The 14,316-nt window shown below is 45.3% G+C and overlaps 1 protein-coding gene across 1 annotated transcript in view; it reads right to left on the bottom strand.

Moving 5' to 3' along the window:
• Window positions 1-4,699: 4,699 nt before the first annotated feature.
• The window catches only part of LOC117525711 (calpain-2 catalytic subunit-like), a 113,848-nt gene continuing 104,231 nt past the window's right edge, over window positions 4,700-14,316 (bottom strand). Inside the window, exons 21-22 of the mRNA XM_034187639.1 lie at window positions 10,848-10,906; window positions 4,700-4,805 (exon numbers count right to left, since the gene is read on the bottom strand). The gene's annotated coding sequence lies outside the window, so the exon portion shown is untranslated. The remainder of the gene's footprint in view (window positions 4,806-10,847; window positions 10,907-14,316) is intronic.

Raw genomic sequence — 14,316 nt, 5'->3', positions numbered from 1 at the left:
TATAACACGCCCACCATTGTGTCACACACCCGCCCTGTGGGTGACACGCCCACCATCTGTGTCACACACCCGCCCTGTGTGTGACATGCCCGCCCTGTGGGTGACACGCCCACCATCTGTGTGACAAGCCCGACCTGTGTGTGACACGCCCACCATCTGTGTGACACGCCCACCATCTGTGTGACACGCCCACCATCTGTGTGACACAGCCATCATCTGTGTGACACGCCCATCATCTGTGTGACACACCCGCCCTGTGTGTGTGACACACCCACCATCTGTATAACACACCCACCATCTGTGTGACACACCCGCCCTGTGTGTGACATGCCCACCATCTGTATAACACGCCCACCATTGTGTCACACACCCGCCCTGTGGGTGACACACCCACCATCTGTGTGACAAGCCCGACCTGTGTGTGACAACCCCACCATCTGTATAACACGCCCACCATCTGTGTCACACACCCGCCCTGTGTATGACATGCCCGCCCTGTGGGTGACACGCCCACCATCTGTATGACAAGCCCGACCTGTGTGTGACACGCCCACCATCTGTGTGACACAGCCACCATCTATGTGACACGCCCATCATCTGTGTGACACGCCCATCATCTGTGTGACACACCCGACGTGTGTGACACGCCCGCCCTGTGTGACACGCCCCCACGATCTGTGTGACACACCCGCCCTGTGTGATACGCCCACCATCTGTGTGACACACCCGCCCTGTGTGTGACACGCCCACCATCTGTATAACACGCCCACCATCTGTGTCACACACCCGCCCTGTGTGTGACATGCCCGCGCTGTGGGTGACACGCCCACAATCTGTGTGACAAGCCCGACCTGTGTGTGACACGCCCACCATCTGTGTGACACGCCCACCATCTGTATAACACGCCCACCATCTGTCACACACCCGCCCTGTATGTGACACGCCCACCATCTGTGTGACACACCCGCCCTGTGTGTGACACACCCGCCCTGTGTGTGACAAGCCCATCATCTGTGTGACACACCCGCCCTGTGTGACACGCCCACCATCTGTGTGATACACCTGCCCTGTGTGTGACACGCCCGCCATATGTGTCACACACCCGACCTGTGTGTGACACGCCCACCATCTGTGTGACAAGCCCAACCTGTGTGTGACAAGCCCAACCTGTGTGTGACAAGCCCAACCTGTGTGTGACACGCCCGTCATCTGTGTGACACACCTGACCTGTGTGTGACACGCCCACCATCTGTGTGACAAGCCCAACCTGTGTGTGACACGCCCGTCATCTGTGTGACACACCTGACCTGTGTGTGACACGCCCACCATCTGTGTGACAAGCCCAACCTGTGTGTGACACGCCCGTCATCTGTGTGACACACCTGACCTGTGTGAGACACGCCCGCCCTGTGTGACACGCCCGCCATATGTGTGACACGCCCGCCATCTGTGTCACACCCGCCCTGTGTGTGACACGCTCACCATCTGTATAACACGCCCACCATCTGTCACACACCCGCCCTGTGTATGACATGCCCGTCCTGTGGGTGACACGCCCACCATCTGTGTGACAAGCCCGACCTGTGTGTGACACGCCCACCATCTGTGTGACATGCCCACCATCTATGTGACACACCCGTCATCTGTGTGACACGCCCATCATCTGTGTGACAAGCCCGACCTGTGTGTGACACGCCCACCATCTGTGTGACACGGCCACCATCTATGTGACACGCCCGTCATCTGTGTGACACGCCCACCATCTGTGTGACACGCCCGACCTGTGTGTGACACGCCCACCATCTGTGTGACACACCCACGCTGTGTGTGACACGCCTACCATCTGTGTGACACACCCGCCCTGTGTGTGACATGCCCACCATCTATGTGACACGCCCGCGATCTGTGTCACACACCCGCCCTGCATGGCCCACCATCTGTGTGACACACCCGCCCTGTGTGTGACACGCCCACCATCTGTGTGACACACCCGCCCTGTGTGTGACACGCCCACCATGTGTGTGATACGCCCGCCATCTGTGTCACACACCCGCCCTGTGTGTGACACGCCCACCATCTGTGTGACACACCCGCCATATGTGTGACACGCCCACCATCTGTGTGACAAGCCCGCCCTGTGTGTGACACGCCCACCATCTGTGTGACAAGCCCGACCTGTGTGTGACACGCCCACCATCTGTGTGACAAGCCCGACCTGTGTGTGACACGCCCATCATCTGTGTGACACACCGACCTGTGTGTGACACACCCACCATCTGTGTGACACACCGACCTGTGTGTGACACACCCACCATCTGTGTGACAAGGCCACCATCTGTGTGACACACCCACCATCTGTGTGACACACCGACCTGTGTGTGACACACCCACCATCTGTGTGACACGCCCATATGTGTGTGACACACCCACCATCTGTGTGACACGCCCATATATGTGTGACACGCCCATCATCTGTGTGACACACCGACCTGTGTGTGACACACCCACCATCTGTGTGACACGCCCATATATGTGTGACACGCCCACCATCTGTGTGATGGTGACCACTGAACAGGTTACTTTGTTGACAAAATAAATTGGGTGATTTCTTCTTCTTATTCACACCCGCCCTGTGTGTGACACGCCTGCCCTGTGTGTGACACGCCTGCCCTGTGTGTGACACGCCTGCCCTGTGTGTGACACGCCCGCCCTGTGTGTGACACGCCCACCATCTGTGTGACAAGCCCAACCTGTGTGTGACACGCCCACCATCTGTGTGACACGCCCAACCTGTGTGTGACACGCCCACCATCTGTGTGACACGCCCATCATCTGTGTGACACGCCTGTCATCTGTGTGACACGCCCATCATCTGTGTGACACGCCCGTCATCTGTGTGACACGCCCGTCATCTGTGTGACACGCCCCCACCATCTGTGTGACACACCCACCATCTGTATAACACGCCCACCATCTGTCACACACCCGCCCTGTGTGTGACATGCCCACCATCTATGTGACACGCCCATCATCTGTGTGACACGCCCGACCTGTGTGTGACACGCCCACCATCTGTGTGACACACCCGCCCTGTGTGTGACACACCCACCATCTGTGTGACACACCCGCCCTGTGTGACACGCCCACCATATATGTGACATGCCCGCCATCTGTCACACGCCCGCCCTGTGTGAGACACGCCCACCATCTGTTTGACACACCCGCCCTGTCTGTGACACGCCCACCATCTGTGTGACACGCCCGCCATCTGTGTCACACACCCGACCTGTGTGTGACACGCCCACCATCTGTTTGACAAGCCCGACCTGTGTGTGACACGCCCACCATCTGTGTGACACGGCCACCATCTATGTGACACGCCCGTCATCTGTGTGACACACCTGACCTGTGTGTGATACGCCCGCCATCTGTGTCACACACCCGCCCTGTGTGTGACACGCTCACCATCTGTATAACACGCCCACCATCTGTCACACCCGCCCTGTGTATGACATGCCCACCATCTGTGTGACAAGCCCGACCTGTGTGTGACACGCCCACCATCTGTGTGACACGCCCATCATCTGTGTGACACACCGACCTGTGTGTGACACACCCACCATCTGTGTGACACACCGACTTGTGTGTGACACACCCACCATCTGTGTGACACGCCCACCATCTGTGTGACACACCCGCCCTGTGTGTGACATGCCCACCATCTGTGTCACACACCCGCCCTGTGTGTGACATGCCCGCCCTGTGGGTGACACACCCACCATCTGTGTGACAAGCCCGACCTGTGTGACACGCCCACCATCTGTTTGACAAGCCCGACCTGTGTGACACGCCCGACCTGTGTGACACGCCCACCATCTGTATAACACGCCAACCATCTGTGTGACACGCCCGTCATCTGTGTGACACGCCCACCATCTGTGTGACACGCCCATCATCTGTGTGACACGCCCACCATCTGTGTGACACGCCCGTCATCTGTGTGACACGCCGGACCTTTGTGTGACACACCCACCATCTGTGTGACACGCCCATCATCTGTGTGACACACCGACCTGTGTGTGACACGCCCATATCTGTGTGACACGCCCACCATCTGTGTGATGGTGACCACTGAACAGGTTACTTTGTTGACAAAATAAATTGGGTGATTTCTTCTTCTTATTATTATTATTATTTTTATTATTTCTGGGTTTTATTAGTTCAGCGCCTGCAGGAAGCCAAAGGTCATCATTTACATCAAAGTGGTACAAGTATTTCAGGTCAAATGTCAAACTGAAATGACAGCAGACTAAGAGAAACGGCTCCACCTGGTGTCTGTTCATTGTTTTTCTCGTTTGTTCATTGTTTTGTCACAATCACCAAATACAAGAAACATGAAAATTTTTACTGAGCAGAAGCCATTTAACAGCGGCATTAAATCAGTTTTAATTTTTTTCTGTGACAATTTTTCTTTAATCTTCATCATAAAACATCTTTCCTCCTTCATTCCATTTCACATGCTAATGTTAGCATTGTGATATGAGAACTGTTACCATAGCAACCTGCTAACTATAAGTGGGTATTGTCAAGTTAGCATGCTAATGTTAGCATTCTAACATGAGAACAGTTACCATAGCAAGCTGCTAACTATACAAGGGTGTTATTATGGCAGGATGTTAATGTTAGCGTGTGTCATCAATATTAGTGTTAGCGTAGGAATCAACTTATTTAACTAAACAGTTAAAACATCCATCACTGTCCTGCAGGGGTCACTGTAGCGGTCAGTTTATGGCGAGGCACAGCCACTGCAAGAGAACAAGAGTTCAATGAGAACATGAAATACATGACAATTATTAAATATATAAAGTAATAAAGAAAAAAGATCAGAAATAATTGAGTGAAAACAGAAAAGTCAATCACTGGGTTAAAATGATAGTGTCATGACTGACCTTAGCTCGGGGTTTAGGTCCCGGTTTCGACTATATGTCCTCTATGGTTTTCTGATTTTAGTTTTCATATGTTTATATTTTCTAATGTAAATCTCAGTTTATTGCTTTTCTTTGTTTTGCACTTTCGTCACTGGTTCATTCTTTGGTTATCATCTATGTTGTAGTTGGTTGTTGTATTCCTTCATTCTGGGTCCTTTAAGTGACTTTAGTCTTAGTTTAGTTCTGTTGTCTCTCACTGCGGTATTGTATCACTTCCTGTTCCGGAGCACAGCGGTGTTTTTCTGTATCTGTTAGCTGTTTAATCTGCGCAGTTAGATTGATCTAGTTATCTAGATTACGATTTGTTTCCCAGTGTAATCTTTACGTGCCTTAACTAAAGCACTCCTTCTGCTGAATCACCTCTAAATTATTTACACATTATTCACTTTGCGTGTTTTTAGGAATCCGCTAGCTTAGCGTAGCTACTAGCTCTTAGGCGGTTTAGCATGGCGGCTTCTCCTGTCTCTCCCACACTTTTCTGCTCTGGGTGTGAAATGTTTAGTTATTCCTCGGCCTCCTTTAGCAGTAACGGTACTTGTAATAAGTGTAGCTTATTCGTAGCTTTGGAGGCCAGGCTGGGCGAATTGGAGACTCGGCTCCGCACCGTGGAAAATTCTACAGCTAGCCAGGCCCCTGTAGTCGGTGCGGACCAACGTAGCTTAGCCGCCGTTAGTTCCCCTCTGGCAGATCCCGAGCAGCCGGGAAAGCAGGCCGACTGGGTGACTGTGAGGAGGAAGCGTAGCCCTAAACAGAAGCCCCGTCTACACCGCCAACCCGTTCACATCTCTAACCGTTTTTCCCCACTCGACGACACACCCGCCGAGGATCAAACTCTGGTTATTGGCGACTCTGTTTTGAGAAATGTGAAGTTAGCGATACCAGCAACCATAGTCAATTGTCTTCCGGGGTCCGGAGCAGGCGACATTGAAGGAAATTTGAAACTGCTGGCTAAGGCTAAGCGTAAATTTGGTAAGATTGTAATTCACGTCGGCAGTAATGACACCCGGTTACGCCAATCGGAGGTCACTAAAATTAACATTAAATCGGTGTGTAACTTTGCAAAAAACAATGTCGGACTCTGTAGTTTTCTCTGGGCCCCTCCCCAATCAGACCGGGAGTGACATGTTTAGCCGCATGTTCTCCTTGAATTGCTGGCTGTCTGAGTGGTGTCCAAAAAATGAGGTGGGCTTCATAGATAATTGGCAAAGCTTCTGGGGAAAACCTGGTCTTGTTAGGAGAGACGGCATCCATCCCACTTTGGATGAAGCAGCTCTCATTTCTAGAAATCTGGCCAATTTTCTTAAATCCTCCAAACCGTGACTATCCAGGGTTGGGACCAGGAAGCAGAGTTGTAGTCTTACACACCTCTCTGCAGCTTCTCTCCCCCTGCCATCCCCTCATTACCCCATCCCCGTAGAGACGGTGCCTGCTCCCAGACCACCAATAACCAACAAAAATCTATTTAAGCATAAAAATTCAAAAAGAAAAAATAATATAGCACCTTCAACTGCACCACAGACTAAAACAGTTAAATGTGGTCTATTAAACATTAGGTCTCTCTCTTCTAAGTCCCTGTTGGTAAATGATATAATAATTGATCAACATATTGATTTATTCTGCCTTACAGAAACCTGGTTACAGCAGGATGAATATGTTAGTTTAAATGAGTCAACACCCCCGAGTCACACTAACTGTCAGAATGCTCGTAGCACGGGCCGAGGAGGAGGATTAGCAGCAATCTTCCATTCCAGCTTATTAATTAATCAAAAACCCAGACAGAGCTTTAATTCATTTGAAAGCTTGACTCTTAGTCTTGTCCATCCAAATTGGAAGTCCCAAAAACCAGTTTTATTTGTTATTATCTATCGTCCACCTGGTCGTTACTGTGAGTTTCTCTGTGAATTTTCAGACCTTTTGTCTGACTTAGTGCTTAGCTCAGATAAGATAATTATAGTGGGCGATTTTAACATCCACACAGATGCTGAGAATGACAGCCTCAACACTGCATTTAATCTATTATTAGACTCTATCGGCTTTGCTCAAAAAGTAAATGAGTCCACCCACCACTTTAATCATATCTTAGATCTTGTTCTGACTTATGGTATGGAAATAGAAGACTTAACAGTATTCCCTGAAAACTCCCTTCTGTCTGATCATTTCTTAATACCATTTACATTTACTCTGATGGACTACCCAGCAGTGGGGAATAAGTTTCATTACACTAGAAGTCTTTCAGAAAGCGCTGTAACTAGGTTTAAGGATATGATTCCTTCTTTATGTTCTCTAATGCCATATACCAACACAGTGCAGAGTAGCTACCTAAACTCTGTAAGTGAGATAGAGTATCTCGTCAATAGTTTTACATCCTCATTGAAGACAACTTTGGATGCTGTAGCTCCTCTAAAAAAGAGAGCTTTAAATCAGAAGTGCCTGACTCCGTGGTATAACTCACAAACTCGTAGCTTAAAGCAGATAACCCGTAAGTTGGAGAGGAAATGGCATCTCACTAATTTAGAAGATCTTCACTTAGCCTGGAAAAAGAGTCTGTTGCTCTATAAAAAAAGCCCTCCGTAAAGCTAGGACATCTTTCTACTCATCACTAATTGAAGAAAATAAGAACAACCCCAGGTTTCTTTTCAGCACTGTAGCCAGGCTGACAAAGAGTCAGAGCTCTATTGAGCTGAGTATTCCATTAACTTTAACTAGTAATGACTTCATGACTTTCTTTGCTAACAAAATTTTAACTATTAGAGAAAAAATTACTCATAACCATCCCAAAGACGTATCGTTATCTTTAGCTGCTTTCAGTGATGCCGGTATTTGGTTAGACTCTTTCTCTCCGATTGTTCTGTCTGAGTTATTTTCATTAGTTACTTCATCCAAACCATCAACATGTTTATTAGACCCCATTCCTACCAGGCTGCTCAAGGAAGCCCTACCATTATTTAATGCTTCAATCTTAAATATGATCAATCTATCTTTGTTAGTTGGCTATGTACCACAGGCTTTTAAGGTGGCAGTAATTAAACCATTACTTAAAAAGCCATCACTTGACCCAGCTATCTTAGCTAATTATAGGCCAATCTCCAACCTTCCTTTTCTCTCAAAAATTCTTGAAAGGGTAGTTGTAAAACAGCTAACTGATCATCTGCAGAGGAATGGTCTATTTGAAGAGTTTCAGTCAGGTTTTAGAATTCATCATAGTACAGAAACAGCATTAGTGAAGGTTACAAATGATCTTCTCATGGCCTCGGACAGTGGACTCATCTCTGTGCTTGTTCTGTTAGACCTCAGTGCAGCTTTTGATACTGTTGACCATAAAATTTTATTACAGAGATTAGAGCATGTCATAGGTATTAAAGGCACTGCGCTGCGGTGGTTTGAATCATATTTGTCTAATAGATTACAATTTGTTCATGTAAATGGGGAATCTTCTTCACAGACTAAAGTTAATTATGGAGTTCCACAAGGTTCTGTGCTAGGACCAATTTTATTCACTTTATACATGCTTCCCTTAGGCAGTATTATTAGACGGTATTGCTTAAATTTTCATTGTTACGCAGATGATACCCAGCCAGAGGACACACACCAATTAGCTAAACTGCAGGATTGTCTTACAGACATAAAGACATGGATGACCTCTAATTTCCTGCTTTTAAACTCAGATAAAACTGAAGTTATTGTACTTGGCCCCACAAATCTTAGAAACATGGTGTCTAACCAGATCCTTACTCTGGATGGCATTACCCTGACCTCTAGTAATACTGTGAGAAATCTTGGAGTCATTTTTGATCAGGATATGTCCTTCAATGCGCATATTAAACAAATATGTAGGACTGCTTTTTTGCATTTGAGCAATATCTATAAAATTAGAAAGGTCTTGTCTCAGAGTGATGCTGAAAAACTAATTCATGCATTTATTTCCTCTAGACTGGATTATTGTAATTCATTATTATCAGGTTGTCCTAAAAGTTCCCTAAAAAGCCTTCAGTTAATTCAAAATGCTGCAGCTAGAGTACTAACGGGGACTAGAAGGAGAGAGCATATCTCACCCATATTGGCCTCTCTTCATTGGCTTCCTGTTAATTCTAGAATAGAATTTAAAATTCTTCTTCTTACTTATAAGGTTTTGAATAATCAGGTCCCATCTTATCTTAGGGACCTCATAGTACCATATCACCCCAATAGAGCGCTTCGCTCTCAGACTGCAGGCTTACTTGTAGTTCCTAGGGTTTGTAAGAGTAGAATGAGAGGCAGAGCCTTCAGCTTTCAGGCTCCTCTCCTGTGGAATCAGCTCCCAATTCAGATCAGGGAGACAGACACCCTCTCTACTTTTAAGATTAGGCTTAAAACTTTCCTTTTTGCTAAAGCTTATAGTTAGGGCTGGATCAGGTGACCCTGAACCATCCCTTAGTTATGCTGCTATAGACTTAGACTGCTGGGGGGTTCCCATGATGCACTGAGTGTTTCTTTCTCTTTTTGCTCTGTATGCACCACTCTGCATTTAATCATTAGTGATTGATCTCTGCTCCCCTCCACAGCATGTCTTTTTCCTGATTCTCTCCCTCAGCCCCAACCAGTCCCAGCAGAAGACTGCCCCTCCCTGGGCCTGGTTCTGCTGGAGGTTTCTTCCTGTTAAAAGGGAGTTTTTCCTTCCCACTGTCGCCAAGTGCTTGCTCACAGGGGGTCGTTTTGACCGTTGGGGTTTTTCTGTAATTATTGCATGGCTTTGCCTTACAATATAAAGCGCCTTGGGGCAACTGTTTGTTGTGATTTTGCGCTATATAAATAAAATTGATTTGATTTGATTATTTATCTTCAGTGTTGCTCATCAGATTATGTTCCATTTGTTAGTCATTGCATTTTCTGTTTATCAGTTATCTTGATTTATTAATTGCACTATTCTGTATTCACTGGGTTTTGTGTATTTGCAGTTTAACCAATAGCTTGTTTTGCCATTTCATTGTATTCACTGTTCTGTAACAGTCAATAACAGTTCCATTCTAGTTTTAGTTATAATCATTAGTTTTCTTGTTTCCCCCCTTTTTTGACTTGTCACGTTAGTTCTTAGTTTTGCCACTTTTGTTTGCTCACATTAATTATTTGAACACGTCATGTTTCTCACAGTTTTTCTGTCACTCACTTTTCTTGCTTTGCACTGCTTTGTTTTGCCCTCCCGCACTCTCTTGCCTTTCTTCCCTCTTCTTTGTTCACTTAACCACACCTCTTTCCAGAACCTTCCACACGCCTGCTTCACCAAGGTTGGGTAGGATTACTTTGAAATGTAATCCAAAAGTAATCAGATTACAAGTAATCCAAATGTAAGTAATCCTACCCAACCTTGGGCTTCACATCACCCTGATTAGTTTGCTCCTCTTTTAAACCCTCACAGTTCCACTGTTGACTTTGTTCACTTTCTGGCCTCTCGTTCTTGTCCAGTTTGCTCTTGTGTGTTTTGCCCTTGTTTGTTTGCTCCGACCTCTGCCTTGCTGTATCCTGAACTCCGCCTGAATTTTGACTCTGCCTTTGTTTTTGCCTGCTTTATACCTCGACGCCATGTGAACGAACCCTGCCTGGTTTATGGACCACCCAGCCTGTACCATGTCTGATACCTGTGTACCAGACCAATGCCTGGTTTCTAGATAAAGCCTATTATTCATCTAAACCAACCATGGCCTTGAGTCTGCATTGGTCTCCTACTGCTTCCGGTTCCAGCCACCACGATTCCTGACAGATACCTAGTCACTGTCAGTTAACACTCAAAACCGTCTTCTGGCGGCTATGTTTGCACCATCTGTGGGTCATGTGACGTTGCTGATAAAGGACAGCTGTGAAGCCGTGGACCCGTCGAACCAGTACCTGCTGAAGATCCAGTTCAATCTTCCCTCGGTTCTTCTTGTCCAACGCCTTAAACATTTCTGAGGAGAGAAATAAAAATTCAATTATTTATTGTATGCTGCTTTTTATTTTATTTTAAACACTTTACTTTCCTATTTTCACACTTTAAATGAACATACACAACATACCAACAACTTTCATACCCTGAACAATGACAACAACAACAAAATACAAATGTAAAAATCAATCCAATGCCTCCCCCCCCGAGGCTTAGATAAAAAGAAAACAAAGCGAGCGAGTAATGAAGCAAATGCCAACGCATTCACCTGTAAGTTTGTGACCTTTCAGCTCGGGGGGCTAGGCTGCAAATGGCCGTGTGGAAATCAGGAGCTCTGGTCTTGTTACTCATATGAGAGAATACCTCAAAAATCACCCAAAACACGTGTCCCACGGAAGCTGGGCTGTTACGGCATCTCGGGCAGGCAGAGTTTGTACTGAGAAAAATCTGGCAAGTTTGTCCTTTGAGTCATGGAGATGATGGAGCACGTTAAATTGAATTAATCCGTGGCGTACACACAATGAAGAGGTGTGGACACGGGACAGGCCATCGCTCCACTTTTTGCCCAGGATCCCTGATTTAAACCCCTTATCAAAGTGTATATCACCAAAACCCGCTTCTTCTCAAAGGGCTCGAGCTCCAAGATGCTGTCTAATTGGCTTTTAGGTGGCAGGTAAGGAAATGAGGAGAACACTTTCTTAGTCAAACTACGTACTTGGAGATACCTAAAGAAATGAGTGTTGCATAAATCCTGGTCTTTCCTGAGTGTCTCAAATGAGGAGAATGTGTCATCTGTAAACAAGTCACTGAAAAATGTCAATCCCTTTCTATGCCAATGTTGAAATGTATTATCCAACACAGACGGGGGAAGAAGGGACTATTTGATACTGTAACAAACCAGCTGGTCTGTTTTAATCCAAAATGTCTCCTGAACTGAAACCAAATGTTTAGTGACTCTTGAACCACTGGATTTCTTATTTCTATCTTATGACTATATGGCAGTGGGGAGGTGAGTATAGGTAGCGGGTTACTCAGTAAATCCATTTCTGCCCATTCTATGCCCTGTTTATTTTTATATGTAAATATCCAATGTAAAAATTTTACAATGTTTGCAGACCAGTAATAGAAAATAAAGTTTGCCAGAATGAATGAATGAATTTATTCAGCACACATGGATCCAAGACAAATCAACAAAACATACCAAGAAAAAGAGAAACAAGTCTAACAGTGCACCACTGCGGCCGAAAGGGTACAGGCAGAAGAAAAGCTTGTAAATGCCTACCCCATTAACCAAAAAAATTTAAATAAAAATTGTACATATGTATATAAAAATTATACATATACCTAATCCAAATATAAATTGATCTCTGAACTACAATTTCAAAAACACAAACGTACAAGCAGCAGTACACCAAAACAAGACAAAAGCAATAAACCTAATTTAACATACTATAACGAGTAATCAAGCCTTTTAAAGCCTACCAAAATACCAAGTGGTTTATGTTATCCGGGCAATTTTTCTAAATATTAAAACCTTTTACAGAAACACAATGACTTTTTACGGTATTTCATATCTTTGAATTCTGAAATCATAATATTTGTCGTAGATTATAACTGGAGTCCCTCACTTTAAACAGGTCCTGGACGTGTTGCAGTAGAGGTTTATTTTGTGCTTTGAACATAATTTGTATTATGATATAATCAGTTAAATCCCCAAATTTCAAAATCTGCAAATGGACGAACAAGATTTGTTTATCTGTAACGTCCCCACGATATGGTTCCTTACAAATAATTCTTATGACTTTCTTTTGAAGTAAAAATATAGGATTTGTATTTGTTTTGTAGGTGGTTCCCCAAACCTCAATACAGTAGGTCATATATGGAACAAGTAATGAATGATATAAAGTAACTAATGACTGTTGCGGGAGGAGTCTTGAGTTTTATACAAAATGACAATAATCTTTGATATTTTAGATTTAACATAATTTATATGTTTCCAATTTAGATTATCATCGATAAAGACCCTAAAAATTAGTTTCATTTGCGAGTTCAATTTTAACATCGTGTACAGTGGTCCCTCGTTTATCGCTGGAGTTACGTTCTAAAAATAACCCGCGATAGGCGAAATCCACGAAGTAGTCAGTGTTATTTTTTACAATTATTATAGATGTTTTAAGGCTGTAAAACCCCTCACTACACACTTTATACACTTTTCTCAAACAGGCATTAACATTTTCTCACTTTTCTCTCGTGTGTAAACACTCAAAGTTCAAACCTGAGTAGAAAAATAAGTCCAGTATTATAGAATGAAACCAAAGATCAAAACCCTGTTTCAGGCCCAAACATTTTTTTTGTTTTTTTTTGAGAAATAAAATAGAACATTTTCTTATAAATAATTATGATGGCTTTTAGAACTAATGAATTTAATTTTAAAGATCAACCTACGAGGTTGGACACGTAAAAAATTATTAATAGTGACTGACCAGTATTTCACAGTTCCTCTGATCGCGCCTCTTCGTCCTGGTGCCGCTCCGCTGTAGCGTCTTTTTCCACTGAGTGACACCTCGGTGCAGGTCTCTTTTTCCGAGGTGAAGAACACAGTTATGGGTATTGTTGGCGCTCTTTTTTTCTTCTGGGTGAGAAGATTATAAACAGGCACACGCAGAACACAATGTGTGTGCTCTTTCTTCGCTCACTGCCTCCGGTGTCCATTGCGGGGTATGGATGCGGAACCCGCAAAGAATCCAAGTCATTAAAAAGATACAAACCTCTCAGTGGCCACGGAGCTCTGCGGCTGCGGTTACAGAGACCATGCAGCGCTGCGGATTTTTCCGCAAGAATTCTATCCGTGCAGGCTGCTGGAGTGCTCTGCATCAAAACAGCGAGCGTAGTCTCTGGACCTGTTGCCAGATTTTGGCTGCAACTCTGCACAGCAGACAGTGGGGCGGGGTGAGTGGCCCGCTGCGGCGCTTACCGAGCCAGCAGACTCGGTAAGCGCATCGGAGGCAGTGAGAGCAATCACAGTGATGCCGACCGGGCCTGCCTGATGAGAACACAGAACACAATGTGCTGTTAAAAAATAAAAAAAGAAGTAGAAGAAGAAGCATGCAAATTGCACAAAGAAAAATCCGCAAAAACTGCGAGGCCGCGAAAGGTGAACCGCATTATAGCAAGGGACCACTGTACTTGTAAATTTCGACATGCATTCCTGGGCTTATTACCAAAATATGATACACTGTTGTTTTTCCAAAGTGAAGCACAATTTGTTGGAATCAAACCATTCCTTGAACTTCTGTATTCCCTCTCCATCAGGTCCAGAACCTGTCCCAAATGATCCCCACTACAAACACAGTCGTGTCATCAGCAAATAAAATACAACGCACAGACTTGGAAACTAAAGAGATGTCATTAATATACAAAAGATACAGCAAA

This window comes from Thalassophryne amazonica, chromosome 15 (assembly GCF_902500255.1).
Source record: "Thalassophryne amazonica chromosome 15, fThaAma1.1, whole genome shotgun sequence".
Classification (NCBI taxonomy): domain Eukaryota; kingdom Metazoa; phylum Chordata; class Actinopteri; order Batrachoidiformes; family Batrachoididae; genus Thalassophryne; species Thalassophryne amazonica.
This window is presented reverse-complemented; position numbering and strand designations above follow the sequence as displayed.